The 20219-nt window shown below is 38.0% G+C and overlaps 2 protein-coding genes across 2 annotated transcripts in view; one reads left to right on the forward strand and one right to left on the reverse strand.

The window, feature by feature from the left end:
- Positions 1-20219, reverse strand: part of LOC135710422 (transmembrane protein 65) — a 620863-nt gene that overhangs the window by 119721 nt on the left and 480923 nt on the right. The gene's annotated exons all lie outside the window — the stretch shown is intronic.
- Positions 15709-20219, forward strand: part of lft (lowfat) — a 215336-nt gene continuing 210825 nt past the window's right edge. The window contains exon 1 of the mRNA XM_065232949.1: positions 15709-16399. The gene's annotated coding sequence lies outside the window, so the exon portion shown is untranslated. The remainder of the gene's footprint in view (positions 16400-20219) is intronic.

Here is a 20219-nt window from a genome sequence, read left to right on the forward strand (position 1 = left end):
CCCAACCCCTTTCCATCTTTCAACTCGTCATACATATCAACAACACTCGCATCCGATCGCTGTGTCGTGCGCTGCAAGCTTTATGATTATGAGCATCAAACCCCGATGATGAGTCTCATGTTGACTCCATGTCGATCACTTTCCTCTCATCATCATCATTATCATCGTCATCATCATCGCCAAACCGAACAATCCACACTGCAGTCCATCATTATCATTGCATGCCGAACATGATTCTCCGAGGTGAGGTTTTTGATCTCGCACAAGATGGTTATTTCGCAATAACCCACTCGCTCTCCGTTGTGCTCGCTCACCGAGAGCACACAGTAGTGAGTAATAGCTGCAGTGGCAGCACCGTTCCACCAACCGCAAAGCAACTGGAACTGAGCCAACTCGGAAAGGAATGAAAATTCCACAAGAAAATAAATTTCCGCACTTCGCCGCAGCAACGAGTGGCACTGAATCAGTGTTGCTCCGCCGATGTGGTGCGGTAGGGTGGTGTCAAATGCCATGAAAATCAATATTTGAAATTTTCATCAGTTTAGTTAGTTTAAAAGCTGGGAATATTGAGTCTATAGAAATCGACTTAAAGTAAACTTTTCAGGGTTCGTCGCTCAAACCATTGAAGTCTCCCGTCGATCCATCGTTAAAACATCCCTTGATTAATACGAAAAGAGAAACAGAGTCCCATATGGTAGGTGTGCCAGTCATGGCTATACTTTCCTATTATGGTGTGTTCCAATTATGGCGTATGGATGCTAATTTTAAAATAAATTGCACACAACATCAATAAAAAAAAAGTCACAACTTCAAATAACTTTGTTGTAAAATAATCTCTAAATGTTTATCTTAATCATTCACCACTTCTAATGGAACTGCATAACAAATTTTGCATAGAAAAGGGATACCGTAAAACGGGGTGAAGTAAATCATTGAGTGTATCACTAATCCGTTCAATTCCTTCTGTTTTAAGGTACATATTAAATCGATATTCATCACAGTTTCGAACGAGTTTTTAAAACTTCTAATGCAAAACATGACATTTCTATCAAAATCTATAACATTTGTACATGTATTTGACCCAACTTATAACAAAATCTGTCAAAACTTTCAAACCACATTTTCCAACGAATTTGGTCATCAACCCACCCAATCTAATGGTATCAATTTGTAAGAGAATATTTCAAGCGAAAATTTTCACAGCTTTTAACGGCTTGATATCAGCTTTTGACCAATTGCAACGAAAATGGACAAAGATTTTATAAGCACCGTTCACAATTATAAATTTAATTGATCATGATTTCTTCTCAAAAATTGGCCTCAACTGTTAATGAGATTGGTTTAAAAAAATATCAAACTACAATGCCAGAATTTTACTTATATTGGTTTTAGTTTCTTGACACAAAATTTATCACATTTGCAAAATAAATTGGCCACAGCTTCTTATAAAATTGAGCACTTTATTTTACATTATACATTTTACATTATATTACAGTTTCAAGCAAAATTATTCACAACTTTCTTGATCTCATTTACAATTAAAAATGGGCAGACAATTGAACAAACATTTCTGTTACTTCTAATGACAAAGGCCAAAATTGTTTACAAAAATTTAACACAAGTTCTTGCTGAAATTTTCGTTCACAACAAAAGCAGCTTACGATGAACACAAATTCAAGACAAAAGGATTATCAAAGTACTTTTCTAACATCGCGCATACCCAGACAACCAGAAGTCGTATAACAATGTACAGACAGTATCGTAAATTGCTACAGTTTAAGTCAAAATCGCATATTAGAATGGCATACCTCGCATTATGTTAAAGTTAAATAGTATAGAATGCAAATTTCCGACTTATATGCGATGACTCATTTTTCCGTCGTACTGTATCACAAATTTAATCGGATTACATCGTAAGACTTTTCAAAATGGATTTGTTATTACAGATCAAATCGCATATGATGTTAAATCAACTCGTTTAAAATTAAATGAAAATATGCACGTATATGGCCTCCACTTTTGTACGTATAAGCCATTTATTTGCATTCTATACGACTTGTTTGTTTGTATATATGTTTGTATATCTCGAAAACAACTTTGAATATACGTGCATTCTGGTTGTCTGGGTAGCAGTTTACTCATCATAATTAAACAGTGTGTTGTGAATTTGTGTTACTTGGGAGGCTCTTATGATTCTGAACGCTAGAATTATTCAACCTCTTTTTACGGTTTCTGGAACTCCGAAGTATAATTCAAAATGAGCTAATGCTAAATTCATCACAAATTAAATTATATTTCAAAATGAGCAAAACCTAAACTCATCACACGTAGCCAGTGTTGGGAAAATATCAAAAGGTCAAATCTCACCAATGAGAATAATCTCATTTGAGTATCGTAAACAAAAATCAACAAGCAGACAATATTGGATGAAATTAAAAGCTGTGATACGGTTGCTCTGATATCATGCTAAGAAAACTCACCAGCTACAATTCTCACCAAACTGTGGTGAGTTTGAGCTTCAAGATTTTTGATGTACACCCGAACACGAACCGAAACTTCCATCACTGCTGGTAGCAGTAACTTCGTGTCTGTCATCTGTGAAGAGTAAAGAGAGATAGCAAGCTATGCTTTCTCTTTATAAGAAAACGATGTTCTACGGAATCATTGTGGTGGTAAGTCAACTCGTAGCTACAATTTTACATGTTCTGAATTGTCTCGCAATATCAAAGGAGCTTGTTAAATCAATATCATGCTTGATATTTTATTCCAGTATCTCGCGTGATATTGGGAGCCCTTGAGAGCGAAAAAAAAAATCATTTGAGTGATGATTATGCCATCACTGCACGTAGCTAACCGTAACAACTGAACAACACTAGATGAACACCTCTAAAGGTCTCATCTGCACCGATAGACCCTCTTCATCGACTCTCTCCTCCACCAACAACCTCACAGCAAAATCACCTCTTGCTGTGTTCGACGTGTTGGACGCTAGATAAGATCCACCTTTATCAAACTGTGTGGAAACAATAGCACAAAATCTGTCTGCTTTGCCGTGGTTATCAAAAGAGAAAACTTGATGAAGAAAATCGAATAACATAGACAGGATCCCCTGAAATGTTTATCTAGAATAGATCACACCCGATCGAGGTTTTCCTCCCGGGTAACAAGTGGAACCCAACAACAATGATAATAAATTTAAAAGAATGATTTTCAACTGGAACAAACTCTCCAAATCTAACCCTGATTGGTGCCCAATGGTGCAGATTCATACGTTATGAACTCAAATTGCACCACTTTTGTGCATTTACTGGATACATAAATGGCAGAAAATGACCCAAGACTCGTCCAACATGTACATTCTGCATAAGGCAGGCAGGCCCGAATAATATTCCATTGTAACCACCGATAAACCGATATGAATAACCATCATTCCGCACATATTTTCCTCCAGCCGATTCTAGCCGCACAATAATTGGATATGATTTACTTTTCTTCCCAGGAGGAACGGCACTCATTCAGATGCATTTTATTTCAAAAAAGACTTGGCAGCCCAAGTAACATTTTAAGTTTTATGAAATACTACAAAGCAACTATAAAACAACATTCATAAAACCCTGGTCAAGGCTATCTTGTCATTAATGCATCCACCAAAACCTCATTAAGACTAGAATATGTCTAGTTGGCCCACCCTGAAGAAGGTTCTGAAGGGTGTATTCTCGAAGCTCTTCAAGATTGATTTACTGCAAAAGGTTGTATGACGAACGCATTGAGAACCATTTGAAAACTACAACAAAAGCTATTTAGCAACAATAAAAACCCTTTCCGAGCCATTTCCCCTAGCCGCTTACTAAATCTACTAGGAAAGCATCAATCGAGATAGAAAAGGATTTATGAATCCGATCTTGTCAAAACTGATGGTATAAAAATTGTGTTGAATATCCAAATTTATTACAATAGTTCTCATTATGTGGCCTAGTTTTGAGTGCCTTATTAAATGTCATGTGAAGTGTACATGAAAACATCGAAAAAAATAGGTCCGCTCTCGTAAAACGTCGATTTGACTAATTATTTTACATTGAATAAAATAAATTATTTTTCAGATCGAGCTAGGCCGAGATTATTTTTTTATGATTTTCGCATTTAAATGTTTGCTCATTGCTAAATTTACCAAAATATAGTTATATCCAAGAAAATATAGATATAAAATCGAAGATTGTAAAAAACAACCAAACTAATTGTAACATGCCGGTGGCATAAAAGTTGATTTTCATGGGTCATTTGTGAAAAAGTTGTTTTGCTTTCAAGAATTCCTTAACAAATTAATAAGGTTTTAAAATGGCTTTTATGAAGAAAACTTGCAGGCTGAATTGTATTTATCTAAAGCCATTTTGCTTGATCTTAACCCGTTCAGATTTATGGCAGCATTTATGGAGGCAAAGTTGCCTGCAAAAGATAAACGTCAAAGTTTGTTTATCTTTCGATAGTTGCGCTGTTAGATTCAGCGTTCTTCCAGGAGATTATCTCCCGATGGCTTGGAAGCAGTTACTAAGAAAGTGTTCACAACATTTCGCATTTCGCACATCTGTAACCTCGATAATTCCCGAAAGGATCCCCTTCTTCCGGATGGTTCTGGAAGTGCACCATCAAACGATGCATAAATGTACAGTTGAATTATTTTTTTTCCAAGTGATGACCCTTTCACCGAATAAAATCGCAGCTATGGATCGGAAACCAACTAGTGTCCGCTAACTGACAGTTTCAGTGGTTTGCTGTCGGTACTGACACAAGTTATTCCGATCTTCATCTATTCGCAAGGTCTGGAGAAGGCTGGTCTGTTTTCAGGCTGTTTTGACAATGTTTTATGAATGTGAGGACCACGCTCACTTCTCTCTTCTCCACCAGATGCTCAGTCGTTGATTGTACCCATTCCGCCGGACGTGCTGGTTCTAAAATCGACCTCCCTTCGGTCGTTAGCATCGCTTGAATTTTTCTTCCAACTTCGTTTATCCTTCGATATATCCTTGTCATAAATTTGGTTTTTATTCACTGTGAGGATCCATCCTTCAAATTCAATTTGTAAACAGAGGACATTTTATGATACACTTATAAAAGCCTAAAAGGCAACAATATATGCCATTTGCAACTTAATGGTTTTATGATTGCTTTTATAATGATAGAACAGGTTTATAGAGTATTTTATCAAGACATTAATAAAAAATTGCTAATGAAGTTTATGATTGATTTATAGAACAGTTTTATGGTGGGATTGAGAACAACTTTAAATTTAATTTTAAAACAAGACAGTTTTTGACTTCTCGACAGACTGTAAAAGGTTTTTAAAACAGCGAAAAGGTGAACTACTAAGCAGGAACGTGTTATACTGCGAAATGCTGTATTTAAACTAAATGGATTATTCATTGCCATTATAAAACCATCATAAATCAGAGTGCCAAATGATTGCAGAATTGTTACTTGGGAGTGCTGCTATGGCATGTGAGCGAAATGGAAATAATTGATTGGAATAGACAGAAGAATAAACATGGGTGTTCAGGATACCTTACAAAAAAATCCCAAATCCATGAACTTAGTGCACGCCTGTTCGTAACGCTACAGAAAACACGAAATAAAATCATTATTTAATGACCCTTGAACCGATACGTGTGCTTTTAGATCCTGAAATCGTGAACTTGGATCACATGAAGCTGCAGCTTTCATTTTCAGTTGTCGTCGATTGCCAGTGGCTGGGACGTGTCATCAAAGTGGCCATAATGGGGTGTTTACATCTGTGCGTATTTGATAGCGCTAGTGTACTAGCCAAGTAGCACGAATTTCAGTTGCTCCTGAAGTCTCATGCTGTTTACATTCTGCTGGCTACTTTTTTGCACAGTGCTAGTGTCACATAATGTTACACTCCTTCCGTCCCCCTTTAGACAGTGTGACAAATACCATTATTCGACATATTCGTCTGTTCAGGCTTCCACTAGAGCTTGACGATCAGGAGATCCATAAGCTCATGTCGAATTTTGGAAAGGTAATTCTGATGGTCAGGACCTACTGGCACAGATGATGATGATACCTCGATACCGGTCCTAGCCGTTAATTTGAATTTTCCAATGTGGCAGACCGGAGCATATCACTGCGGAATGTCCCCACGGGAAATCAAGTAACGAACGACTTCAGCTCGCTGGGTGTTCCAGCAACATTGGTGCTTCTAAAATGGCGAGGGTATTCACTCAATTTAAAAACCATCAATATGGAGAACTTTAACTCAGGAAACATACACCAGCTCCAGTAAACTCAGCAGTAGAGGCACCCTCAATGAACACAACATCAGCAAACAACCAAGCTACTTCATTGACAAGCGGGGTCACGAACACAAACAAATTGGAAAGAGATTGGGAGTAGTCTCGAAAGAAAAACAACAACAGCGAAACGAGCAATAGCAACACATTGGTTCATACCTAGGGTAGAGCGCTACTTCGTCATAATCGCCCATTTCCGTTCTATCGATCAGAAAAGATCAATAATATCAATGATTTCACCGTGCACAAATCAATAATAGGTTTGTTCCGATGCGTTAGTTCATTAGCTACAACATAAATCCTGTTAGAGGGCATTGTATGAATATTTACGCTCATTGTTCTCAAAACAAAAGAGGCGCTCCTAGCGAATCCCCTTTTTCTGCGTTTATCCGTAGGACGAAAAAAATCTAATGGCGTTTCAATGCGTTAGGACGGAATTGAAACTCGTAGAACGAATTTAGAATCAAGAAACAGTGTTAGATGTTAGACAATATCTCAACAATTTGTGACTCTTTATCAAATCCAACGGTACGTATGGAAAGATGAATAAATTTGCATGTCATCTTTGACAGAAATATTCCATTTTTTGTTTAAACTCGTTCAGAAAAGAGAGGTAAAGCGCGGGTTGTGCTTAGTAGGACGGAAATTAGATCAAAAACCCTATATGATCCAGTGATCATTTTACATTCTAGCAAAGCCTGCTCAAGTTCTTTATCATGCACTGCATGGAAGTTTCTTCAGCTTGATAGCAAATCTAAATCTCTTCATCAGAACTCGAACTGATCGCGTTCAAATAGGGTAGGATGGTGCAAAACGCACCGTTTAAGCATAATCGTCTATTGCTGGCGTATGGAAGCTAAAATGAAAGAGCAAGTAATGGTGTACGAAGATCGAGTGATTTTGAACAACAAAACAATGATTTTTCATGATTTTCAAGGTAATTTATAAATCGGTTCAAAAACGATAGCGGGGCTAAACGCCAGATTCATGGTGCAATATACAACACAACATTGGGGCAAGACGAACGACATAGAGTGTTAAGCTGTGATTCATGAAGTAAAACATTTAAAAAATTATACGAAAAGTGAATTCGTTCCAGTTTTTTGCGATAAATGCTATTAAAAGCTTAAAAGTCGATGATTATGACAACTGTGTCAGTAGCTCAAATTTGATTTTATGATCAGGAATTATTTGTAAGACCTCCAGTTGAAAACAAACACAATCCGTTACCCGGAAAATGCATATGAGGAAAAGTTATCGTTGTTCTTCTATAAGTGGGCAACCCCAGGGGTGTATTATGGGCTGTTCTTCCTTACATCATTTCAGCTGGTGCGTTCTGTTCAGTGGATGCGTTTTGAACCATTGTCCCTTAATTTTCATTTTTGCTTGGCTGGTGCTTTCATCTCAAATCCTGATCATTCACTTCGATCAGCCATGCTCAATCACTGCAAGGTCTATTCTGTTTTTGGAGCACATTCTTTTGCATCACACTCTGTGAACGTGAGACGTTGGTCATCGCAAAAGCTGAACAAAAAATCAGCACGGTCGAGATTATACCGGATAGCAAAGAAAAAAAACGCGAGAGTAACATCAGCAACAAGAGAACAAAATATTTGGGACTACTTATTCAATCACATTTAATTATCGCACACTGAACATCAAATTGTTAAATTGCGATCAGTGGTTCACAATTACACAGCCATACACTCCTATCACTCCAGAACAAAAAGTATGTGAAACACTAATTTCATCAAATTATTACACTCAAGACCCGTGAGACATGCAACCGCTCTGCCCAACACAGCACTCAGAGTTTAAATGAGCCAATATGAGCTAGGGAAAGCAAAATATCTAATCTAATAACAAGCTTGTTGAATCCTGATGCATGTGGGCGTCTTAGTGAAAAACCTGCTTCAAGGGAAATAGATCTATTAGTAATTTCCATTTAATTCCACTACCTTCTTTGCTTTTACTTGGAAGATACGCGTATTTCGTCTACAATGTGCAGACTACTTCAGTGTCTTGGATTAATGGTCGACTAGAGTTCTAGTAATTCGTTGAAAAAAAGCCACATTTGCTGGTTTCTAAGGCAGTTAGCACTTCTGATGATCCATATCATACTCGTATGGGCCAACATGAGCATGATGAAGCATTAAACCTTCTATATACACTTTTTGAATAACGATTAGCGATTTAGTTGTGTAAAATGGGGTCAGATACATCCCGGGGAAAAATGACTGTTTTGAGTATAAACTTTTTTTTAGCTCTTTTCCAGGGACCTTTTAAGGAATTATACTAGTTCAATGACTAATTGTGTGTTATGGGAGTCTCCTTAATAAAGATAAATCAATCAATGTGTGTTATGGGCAAGAGTCCACATATTAAAAAAAAAGCTCGGCAATTTTGGATCTTGTAAATCTTTTAAACATGGCGTATTTGACATTTTTCAATAAATTGTAGCACCAAAACGTCACTTCTGATCGAATCGACGTCTGAGGCAAGGTTGTAGAAAAAACTGAAGTCTTTCTGGAAAAAAAAATATGCCTGATTTTTTTGTTAGTTAATTTAAAAAAAAAACAAAATATTTAAAAAAAATAGGGGAAATGGATGTAATGTCAGCCTAAATGCCCCTGTTTTGGGCTCATAGATAAATTCAACAATCGACTAAATTTTCAATAGCGACCAAAATTTTCAATTTGTACCGTCCCAATGACGCCTTCATCTAGTTAAAATGATAAATATCAGATTTTAAGCGATGGGCCCAATCTTAGAACATTAGAGCCCTTTCGCCTATTATTTTATTTATATTCTTTTTTTTTAAGAAAAGCTCATAAAAAAGCAAAACTTTTGGAGTATTTAAAACCACAGACAAATTGACATAAATCGTTGATCAAGAACTGGTCAAATATAGTAAATTTTTGTTAATAAGTTAGAGTGCTACTTTGTCGTAATCGTCCATTTCCGTTCTTTCGAGCAGAAAACATCAATATAATCAATGATTTCACCGTGCACAAATCAGTAATACGTTTGTACCGATGCGTTAGTTCACAAGCCACAACACAAAGCCTATTAGAGCGTATTGTGTGAATATTTTCACTCAAAAAGAAGCGCTCCCAGCAAACTCGCTCAACAATGTGTTGCTCATTATCAAATTCAATGATTCTTATGGAAAGGGGAATAAATTTAGTAGTCATCTTTGGTAGAAACATTCCATTTATTGTAAAGAAAAACCGTTCAATACAGAGAAATAAAGTGTGGGCTGTGCTTAGTAGGAGGGAAATTAGATCAAAAACCCTAAGTTTTTTGTGTAGCTTCTCCACTTCTCCACACTGATTTTACAACAGCAACAAACCATACTGTTGGGTGACCCAACACTTTTGATCAATGACTTGAATAACTATTTTTTTGATTTGAAGCATATTCGTAAAATTTTCAACCAAACTTTTACAAACGTATCTCGATAGGTATAGAGTAAGGGTTCTACTTCCACTTTTATTTCAAAATTATGCCGATCCAGAAAATCAGTTATGAATAGTTAGAGTGAATTTTGGAACATTTTGTAACTTAAAAAAAGTTTTAGCACACAAAAGTTGTAAACTATATCAGTTTTGAATAGTTTTGTGTCCCGGGCGCGATAATATGATTTGGAATGGTTTGTGCTGATGTTTTCCCCCCTTTTGCCTAGGTGCCTGGTGTGCTCTCTCTTCCCTTTGTTGCCGGTGTGACTCGACCGCGCTGAACTATTGTTAGGTTTTTGCGATGTGCACAGATAAAAACTTGAAAAAGAAAAGTGAAACATAGTTTTTTTGTGGTTGGAATCGCTGGAGGATGAATTGTTTAAAAATGGCTAGAGAAAAATGTGCGTTGAAGCATCGGGAATGCGTTCTCGGGTGTAATGATTTGGTGAGTTTGTTCCAGTTGAATATAGTTGAAAAGTATTTTTGTGGTGATGCAAATTATGGTTTTGATGGCGCATGGGTTCAAACATTTTGTAAATCCAAACAAAACATACTTAACAATCATAGTAGGCCGCGCTTAAACTGACGTTTGAATTTTTGCTGCATATGTTTCTCCGCTGTTTATTTACCAATTTTAATTGAATTGTGATTCGGCTGGCTTGGGGCTAGCCCTGTGTCTCCTGGACTGTTCATTGTTCCACTCGCGAAATCAAATCGAACCAGAATCCAAACCATAATTTGAACTGATGCAGGACAAGGTAGAAGTTCTACGTCTTCAGAAAGGAATAGTCAACATGTTCGATCTGCTAAACTAAAGTTTCGCAAAATATCTGTTGTTGGAAGATAAGGACATCAGCGCTGTGGCCTACACTTTGGAAATGAGTATCTATGAACGAAGTTAAAGTCGTTTCATTGACTGTTACTTGGTGCGTTAAATTACTGGAACATATGAACATTAATTTGTCATTATTAGGCGCACGATGTACGATAAGTTGTCGTCATCAAAAGGTAAGTTCGTTTGTACAGGTAAATACATTGAAATAAGTTGTTTTAATGCATAAATAACCCTTTTTTTCAACCCCGCTTCAATAATCTTTTCTAAAATAATACGAATTCCATGAGAAAACAAGATCTTAAAGCATCCGTACAAAACAATAAAAATTAATTTTATCAATAAAAGAGAGTTTAAATAAATTGGATGCAGAGGATGGAACATTACTGTAAAGCATATATTATAAAACATTATATTATATACTTGGTTGGGGCAGCCTAAGAGAATCAAATGACTTGTTGACTGAAAGAGGGTTCGTGGATATGCCAGTCCATTGACACGTGATTACAAATGGCCATCTGGTCGATTTGTCTTCCAAAGGCCTTCAATGAAGCTGATTCACCCTGCTGCAAGAAACCATCAGGTAGAACTTTACAACGGGTAAAGTATATGCAGACATTGATAATCCTTGCACTGATGGTGGGTTCCATTCACACCACATCACAAAAGTTGTAAAATATATGTATTAAACTAGCTACCTACGAGCTAAATACAATACTTTTCAAATGACCTATAAAGATCGAAAATTGGTCGTAAAATGGCAGAGATATGAGCAAAAAACATTTACACGTTGTAAGATAAGTCCAACTTTACACGTTTGAAAATATTGATGTAAATTTAAGTGCTCTGAGACTGACATATACGAGCGTCAATTTTGACATAAAATTGAATCATAATAGACGCAAAATTCAGCTCAATCAAACGTACTATCGAACTTTTCAGTTTCGGAGCACTTAATTTTACATGACATGTTTGTTTACGTCTCATCCTTTATGTCAAAGATGGATTCCGTCACGTGTAAGATAAGGTATTTCTTAGTGTGTACCTGTTCACCATCACCATTTGGAAGGCCTTGATCATCTTACCAATATTGCCGGAAACAGAAACTTCGCTAAGCGCCAGAACCTAGTTTCATGAATTTACCACTTTTATGGATATTCCAGATGCCCCGGGGCCTCCGTATTCAGAATTCATTCTGATTGCAGATCTACAAATGTTTTTGAAAATGTCTGATATATTTCAGAAGGAGATATAGTTATTAACTGCATTCAGCCCCGTCCTTGAAATGTAGCACATCCCATCCAAAAGTGAACGTCATACCCCGATGTAAGCCAACCTGTTACTGTTTCTGCAAAACCTTACCATCTGAAGATTTGTTTTTATTTTATTCTATAGCTACATCGAATAGACTAGCGGTTTAATAATAATAACATCACTTCTACGGCATAAATTATGTAATAGCTTTAAAAGATTAAATTCCCTAAACACAGAATAATAAGTTACGGGAGTTGCCGTACACAATGTTTGGTTATCTTGCTCATTTTGACGTTTCACCTGAGTTTTGAAATATCAACTATACTATAGAACTCATTTATTTTTGTAAAGAGTTTATTGTTTTAATAATATGGTCGTCTTCTCCCGTCGTCCCCAAGTATTGTAGTACAGAACTAAGAAACAAATCTTGATTGATATGATACTTTTTTTCCTTGATTTGTTTTCCGTCGATCTTGTTTTTTTTCGTGCTGAGCACCAATGCTACCGACGCCAGGGAGGCAGCTCCCACACCTGGACTCTACCTATCGACCCATCAGCTCATGAACCGGGGACCAACGGCTTTACTTCCCTTCCGAAGGAAGTCATGATCAGAGATGTTATGCCTCAGAACATCCCGGCGGCGCCGAATGGGATTGAATCCAGGCCTGCTGGGGTGAGAGGCAATCACATTACACCATATGCGCCGCTTGATATGATACTGATTAAGTATATTTAGTGACCAGATCTTCTGAATATCTCTTGGCTTTACAGCTTTGTATTCCAAAGTAAAAATAGCATAATAGACATAATACCCGAAGATATCATAAGTCCATCGCATATTTTTGAAGTGACAACTTCCATTTTGACGTAGGACTACGTCTTTTATTTCTATACTGGGGGTACACTTGGTGAAAACCAAAAATGGAACATGAAACAAAATTATGAAAGATTTTGAACATTAATAACTCAGCTGCCCCTGGAACAATTTCAATAATTTTATCACCAATCGATCAGACATATTCCTATGCATCTATAGCAATGCTTCCGACTGATGATTTTCAACAAGAAACTATTGTAAAAGTGGCAATGTCAAGCATTGCTCAATGTGCAAATTAAAAGTGATAATTGTATCACTGTTTTCATGAAATAAACGTTCTTCCCAAACCCAGTCGTCATAATCGAGTACCACTTGGTTGCACATCATTCTGCTTTAACCTGAAAAGATATAAAACAGCGCTGATGTCTAGCCTCAACTCATATAAACAAACCAATCCCACCAAGGTGGTCATTCTTAAAACAGACCTGATAGGGCAAGGAACTGTAATTAATAATAATTTAAATTTCAAAAGAACTAAAGTTGAAAAGACGCACCTGTGTCACTTGATAAGTAATGTAAACCACACAAATACAAGAAATAAAGATCATTTAAAAGCCTCAACTCATTTTCGCTTCGGACGGCGTGGTGAACAGGCAGCAGAAGCATAAATAGCAGCAGTGATGGTGACAGATTAGGTAGTCCACTCTTCTACCCAACAAGCAACAATGACTGGTCGTGGCAAAGGAGGAAAAGGTAAAGGAGGCGCCAAGCGTCATCGCAAGGTTCTTCGTGATAACCGCCATCTGTCGTATGGCTCGCCGTGGCGGTGTCAAACGTATCTCCGGTCTGATCTACGAGACAACACGAGGTGTGCTGAAGGTGTTCCGTGATGCTGTCACCTACACTGAACACGCCAAGCGTAAGTGGCCATGGATGTCGTCTTCACTTTGAAGCGACAGACGCACTCTGTATGGTTTCGGAGGTTAAATCATCACCAACTTTGGCAACGAAACGGCCCGTTTCAGGGCCAACAAACTTATTACAGTAAAGAGTTGGAATATAATTTATCTGTGTCTGTTTGTCCATATTCAGAACCACACGCCCTCAACAATCACATCAAATTCTCCCCAGAGTTATAATCTTGTTAAGGTCAATATCTATGGGAGCTCTTTGAAATCATCGTGATGTCATGGATTCCTATGCAACATATCGCGTGAGATCTTTCCTTTATTTTTCTCTTAACTGTCATTCCATTATTATATGAAACATTATATGCTTGGTACGGATCTACCAGGGCACCCGATTGAAGCGAAATTGATGGGAAGAGTGGAAATGCCCTGTTTTAACATTTCGTGAATAGAGGGCGGGCTCTTCTCCCCACTCATTGGAGCGTCCTCCTGTTGGATGGCCTGTTTTTTACCGGTTGTATGATCCTCTTGTTGGAAAGAGATGTGTATGCACGTGGTCGAAGATGCCCACGGATTCACCCAAACCGTGTATGACCCTTCATACAATGGCAGGATGAGTACAACTAGAGGTTATTAAACTTGATCAAGTCAAACAGCGAGGTTAGTCCACAGCTACTGGCAGTTATCTACAGTGAGTGGTACTTCCATATTATCATCATCATATCATCATTAAACACTTTGAAGGTCAATCGTGACTTGTCCGGGGATAAAAATTAAACTTTGAAAGCCCCAAAAGGTCGAAAAAAAACGGTACTGTCCCGTTCGTACCGTATTGAACGGGACAATAGCGTTTTTTCGAAGTATGGTCAACCTACCTTTGCATTTTTGTTGTTAATGTAAAACACCTACGCGATAAAACTTATTATTCGATCCACTGGGATCGCGACAATAACCGAAAACATTTATTTAATTTATTAAATGAGCCATGTTTCATTCGTATCTTTCAAAATCAAAATTCGTACTCTACTCGTCGAACAAAATTCTGAACACGGAAATAGGTCGTCGTAATCCCAGATTTACTGTGAGTTTTAATTCCCCAAGATTAAAATGTTCACAATCGAATCATTGCTCAAGTTTACTACTTCCTGCATACCACCCTAGCTGGCAAAGTTATATGCCAAAACATGCTGGAACAGGGCAGCATCACGCGAGAGAAGCCGCACGGTTTTAGAGTCTTAATGAGCCCGCACTGGCCCGTCCATGCCCATCATGCAGAGCCACTGAGCACTGGCTGAGTGCGCGGTATATTCCGGCATGTTTTGCGATCCCCCTTTCGATCGCTGATCGTGGACACCGTTGTTGTTTGTTCTCACCATTCAACAACGAACGATCCACTGACTGGCACGACTGGACTCTGACTTGTACCCCCACTCGGGTGATGTTCGTGTCCACAGGTAACCATCATCCGATCGTCATCGGTGGTTCGCTCACTCTCTCAAACAAGAGTAACACTGTGGCCACCACCACAAGCCGTGGAGAAAGAGAACCCGATGAGACCCCAACCCGGAGCGTACTGGGCTACTGGAGGCTCCGGCCTGGGAGAGAAATAAAGTATAATTCAGCTTTTTTTCCTTTTCTTCCTCCTTCCTTCGTTTCAAAGATATTTGTATATAAAATTGCTCCGGTAACTTAAGTTTAAATCAACTACTTAAGTCAGTCGTACTTAATATTCGAACAGATACGGTCGGTTTTAATGAAAACAAAATATAAATTAGCATTACGAGACGTTCGGGGTCCGAATTCGCAAAACAGAAGACCTACCTCCGTAGTAGCTACGAATCTCGCTGACGGTGTTGAATGCTTTGTGGTGCTTTTCTTTAGTGGGACAAGCGCTGTGAATGCTGCAGCTGTTTTGGAAGACCTTTTAGAAGAGTGCTCACACCATTTCGGGTCGCCGTCGTCGTCAATTGCCATTGCGCGCGCGTGCACACACAAAACTCCAACGAGACCCCTTCGAGACGTCTGAAAGCTGAAGTCGTCAGTTGAACAGTTTGTCATCTTGCGCCTTCGAAGTCTCGTAGCACCCCGTGTGGTGGGAGCGTCTGCTGCTTCTGGCCTCCCCTCATAGAAAAAAAAAACTACTCGGCTCTAAGCTCAATTCCGCACTACCGAACTCCGGTTGTTTGCTCGCGTTTTATTTCGTCTGCGCGAACGTGAGAAATTGATACTGCCGGAAATGTAGATTTATATGAATAGCAGAATAAAGAAGATAGCTTCTTTTCGTTTTCCGTACACGAGAGCCGCGAGCAGATAAGGCGAATGATACACTCTATTGTAGCTTCGGCAAGCGTGCGATGTGCGGCGGTGGTGAATGAAAAATCGATTTTTGTTGAAGCATGCCTTTTTCCAGTGAGATATTGAATTGAGTAGTGAAGGCACACAAGAAGTACACCCATTTTACTGTGATTTTCCGAGAATTCAAGTGGCAACGTGAAGTGAGCAGTGTTTTATGCCGCCTGGTGGCCAGTGTGAAAGTGTTCTTGCGTGGTGGTGAAGAAAGCCCGAACCGCCCAAAAAATTACTGTGTGCATACGAAAAAAAAAAAATCAAAAGTAGAACGTTGAGAAATTAAAGTGCAAGCGTGCAGCGACAATTTGCATCCAATCAGTGGGGCAACATTTTTTACCGAATTTCACCCCGGCGAACAACAATCATAACTCAAGAGTCCCTTCAGCTTTGGTAGCTACAGCAGCAGCCCACGAAAGGGAAGTCGAACTTGGCCCCCATCCGGCGGAGGAATCAACGCAGCACCAGAGTGAGCAAAGAAAGTAAGCCAAACGCCCGGGACCGGGAGAGTGACAAATGTGATTTTTAAATTTACTGTTACAGTTTGCATTATTAAAAATGATTTTTTTTCGCGGTTGTGCACACTCGCAGAACCCGCGGACCGACTGCCCTAAGGGATCTTGCTCTTTTGTTGATTCGTGTTTACTGACCGTTCATTCCCTATGCATATGCCCAGCCAGTTGGCGGGTCCGGAATTGAGGGTGCGTGTGGGCTGCTGCACTATACTTACCCTTGGCCAGGCGGTACTCTCGGGACAGATGCGTTTTTTATCGGTTTGTTTTGTAGAGGAGGAAATTGATAGCAGGGCAAATTGTGGTTCACTGGGGCAGTCGGAGCATTCCTTTGTCGAAAGGTGAGGTGGAAAATGAATGGTGCTTTCAGCTGGCTGCCGGAGTGCGGAATTAATGTAGGGTGCATTTTGGAATCAAGTTTAGCGACGATGTGACAAAGCCGAATAAACTAGCTTGATCTGCCATAACTGGCTCGCTTACCCTACACTGTATGAAAAAAGCTATTCTATTATGAAAAGTTCAATGAGACCTTTGCCATTTGATTTGAATTGAACCAAAGATTTGCCCAAAGATAAAACAAAGTGTCTTTGGTAAGTTTTTGTTTACTTATTGGAACGATATTTTTGTGTAACAATGCTTTTAAAATTTTATCTACGCCTTTTACTAAACAGATTAGATTTAAGAAAATAAAAAAAAAATAAATTAAAAAGTCTAAATTAAGTCATGCCTTATTGAAAAGTTGTTGTAAAAATTTCCTTTATATAGTTTGGATTTTTTCAGAAAACTAATGGGTTTACTTGCAATACTCGTAGTCGGAATGAAAAAACAACGCAATTTTTCAATTATGTTCAACTTCTTACCTCAATTACGTTAAGTAGCAAGATATTTAAGTAAGTAAGTAACTAAACAAAATTTGTATCTCGTTTGAAAATGAAGATAAGATTTACCAATCGACAAAACAACATCAAAGTACCAATCTTGTCTAAGACTTATTCAAAGAAGATTGAAATCGTAGCAGATTTAGATCATCTTTGAGAAAAGTTTAAAAATAAACACATTTAAAAATTTAAAAGCTTCGACATACCGGTCGAATTAAACGACCCCAATTTTTTCAAAAAACATATGGGTTATCTTTAGGATTAGAACCTTTCCTGTGTGTAATAAATGTTGAAAACATGTTTGGTAAATCCAATGATTCTTATGAGCATGAGTTGCTTAAACACAGTTTTGAAACTCGAATGGTAATTTAAAAATATAAGTATCAACTGAGCACTGTATATTAATCAATTTGAGAATTCAATCCAATAAAAAAAATTAACTGTGATAGAACCTTCTTGGAAAAATCATAAAATAACTTCCGTTAGTTGTCGGAAGGCACTTTCAGGGGAAGCTTCTGGGCAAGTCTGAACATCTTTAAAATGAAATGGGCAGAAACTCCAGAAAGGAGTTAGTAGAAGCTTCTGAAGCAAGACTACTGTAGACATTTTTCATCGAAGAATCTTGAACAAACCATTTCTATTCCGATATTTTTCATATACAGGGTGATTCGGAATAACTGTCACTTTTAAAAATGGTCATAATGATTGAACGCTTGAATGATTTTTTTTGATATCAGTATATTTTAGATTTTTTTAACTAGCTCGTTTATTTGGAAGGCTCAATCACGTTAGCTTTACGGAGCCGATAGTTCATTGTTCTTTGTTTGTAATAAAATTCACTTAATTCTATGTCTAGTAGGAGTTGGACCGAATACTCGCGGCTTACCCGAGGTTAGAGTGGTACATTGTCGAAGGATAATATTAGCTGAGGAGCTTTGGGGTAAGGTTTCGTAGTCTCATCAGAGCGTTGTCGCCAGTATGAACGATAGTGCGGTTTTGGTTTCGTCTGGAGTTTGACCGGCTATGGTGACCAGTGGGCGACGATGAGACTCATCGAGACGGGGGGACAAGACAAACAAAAACTTTTAAAGAGAGACAAAAGACAAAGGAATTAAATTCTTATACTAGACATTTCAAGAAACACATACACCGACTGCATATAGCAGATATCGCGAGTTCCCAACACGTCTCTGATGATAGTAGAAGCTTCTGAAGGAAGACTACTGTATACATTTTTCATCGAAAAATCTTGAATAAACCATTCCTATTTCGATATTTTTAATATACAGGGTGATTCGGAATAACAGTCACTTTTAAAAATGGTCATAACCATTGAACGCTTGCATGATTTTTTTGATATTAGTATATTCCAGGTATACTACACATATAACCTTCTAGTTACCATACTTTAATTCAAATATCTCTCTCCCTTTACCTTCAATTACCAGTTACATTTGTCACGAAAATGAACCACAGCTGGAAACGCACGTTTTAGTTCCAGCACTTTTGTAGTTCTGGCGATGCGTCTAAGCTCTGTTATAGAACGGACTTTCCATGCATGGTCCCTTTTTACCTCTATAATGATGCGAAAAATAAAAGTTTCATTCTTTCGAAGAGATTTCAGTTTCTAAAAGATAACACACGAATTTATATAGATTTATGGTATGCTTTATTTCCACGTTCATGGCTGCTTGAATTCGAAAACGAATGAAATTTCAAATCCTAATATGAAAACAAGCTGATATTTGTACAGACTTTAAATGAAAAGTGCTTGAACAAATACTCATTTTCCCAATTGAGAATTGTATATTTGTGCAATCGGTGACAGTTATTTTGGACCACCCTGTAAAATAATTGCGTAAAAAAAGACATAGACCATTGCAACAGGTACTAAAATTTACTCAAATTTAGCAAAGTCAACTCTTACGTACTTAATATTGAAGAAACATTGAGTTAGGGAAGATATCGAGTTGTAGGAGGTACATTTTGGAAATTTGTATTGCCGAAGTGGTTGAAGAATTCTGGATTTCCAAATAAGTTGGATATCGGGTTAAAGATAAATCGAGTAAGGAAGAGTTGACTGTTTGAAGCCCTAAATCCTTTCCCCTTTGCTAAGTCAGTGGAATGATTGTTTTGTCACTATGACCAGAGTTATACCGGTGGATTTCTGGGTCAGGCCGGGTAAAAAAAAATGGACACTATCTATACGATGTTCTGGCAAAAGCTCTACATTTTCGAAGCTCTATAATGAACTGTATGTGTTTTGTGTATCATACAACGTGTTCAACGCATCATTTCTATAACACCTCGCTAGACTACAAGACGAAAATGGAAAAGAAGCACGTTTAGAACGGAAGGCTGGCTGTGGATTTCCTCGTCGTTGCTTTTCTCACCGCTTTCAATGAAAGTAACGTCGATTTTTGAGTTGAAACGAAACTTCATTATAGCTTTCAATCCCTTTCACCGACGATCGGTCACTGCTCTTTCAATTTGTTTAATATGCTTTATGTCCCCTTTTCGCTACTTTTTTTAAGATAAATATGTGGATGGAAGATATATTAATAGTGTTTTCACGTAAGAAATGCTTTACATATATATATATATTTTTATTTTCCATCATAAACGTCATGAAAACTCTGTTAATGTGTTTCATGAAAGACGAAAGTATCCAATTCGAGCGCTCTCTAATTCGTCCACTTCATCGAAGCTTGAAAGAAAGACCACTGAAGCGACGGGAGAAAGAAAGACAACCGATTGGAAATTTGTTTGTATGTGTTTCTAGAATGCTACGAAGCTGTTCGAGCAGTCTCTTCGTCGCATAGATTTTGTCAATTGAAGGTGATATTGTGACGCCCTGTTTTTGGTTTTCCAGTTTAACAAATTTAGGCTAAAACTGTATAGGAGAGATGTGG

The sequence above is a fragment of the Ochlerotatus camptorhynchus genome, unplaced genomic scaffold (genome assembly GCF_037179485.1).
Source record: "Ochlerotatus camptorhynchus isolate MF236.1 unplaced genomic scaffold, CSIRO-AGI_Acam_v1.1 ptg000036l, whole genome shotgun sequence".
NCBI classification, from domain to species: Eukaryota; Metazoa; Arthropoda; class Insecta; order Diptera; family Culicidae; genus Ochlerotatus; species Ochlerotatus camptorhynchus.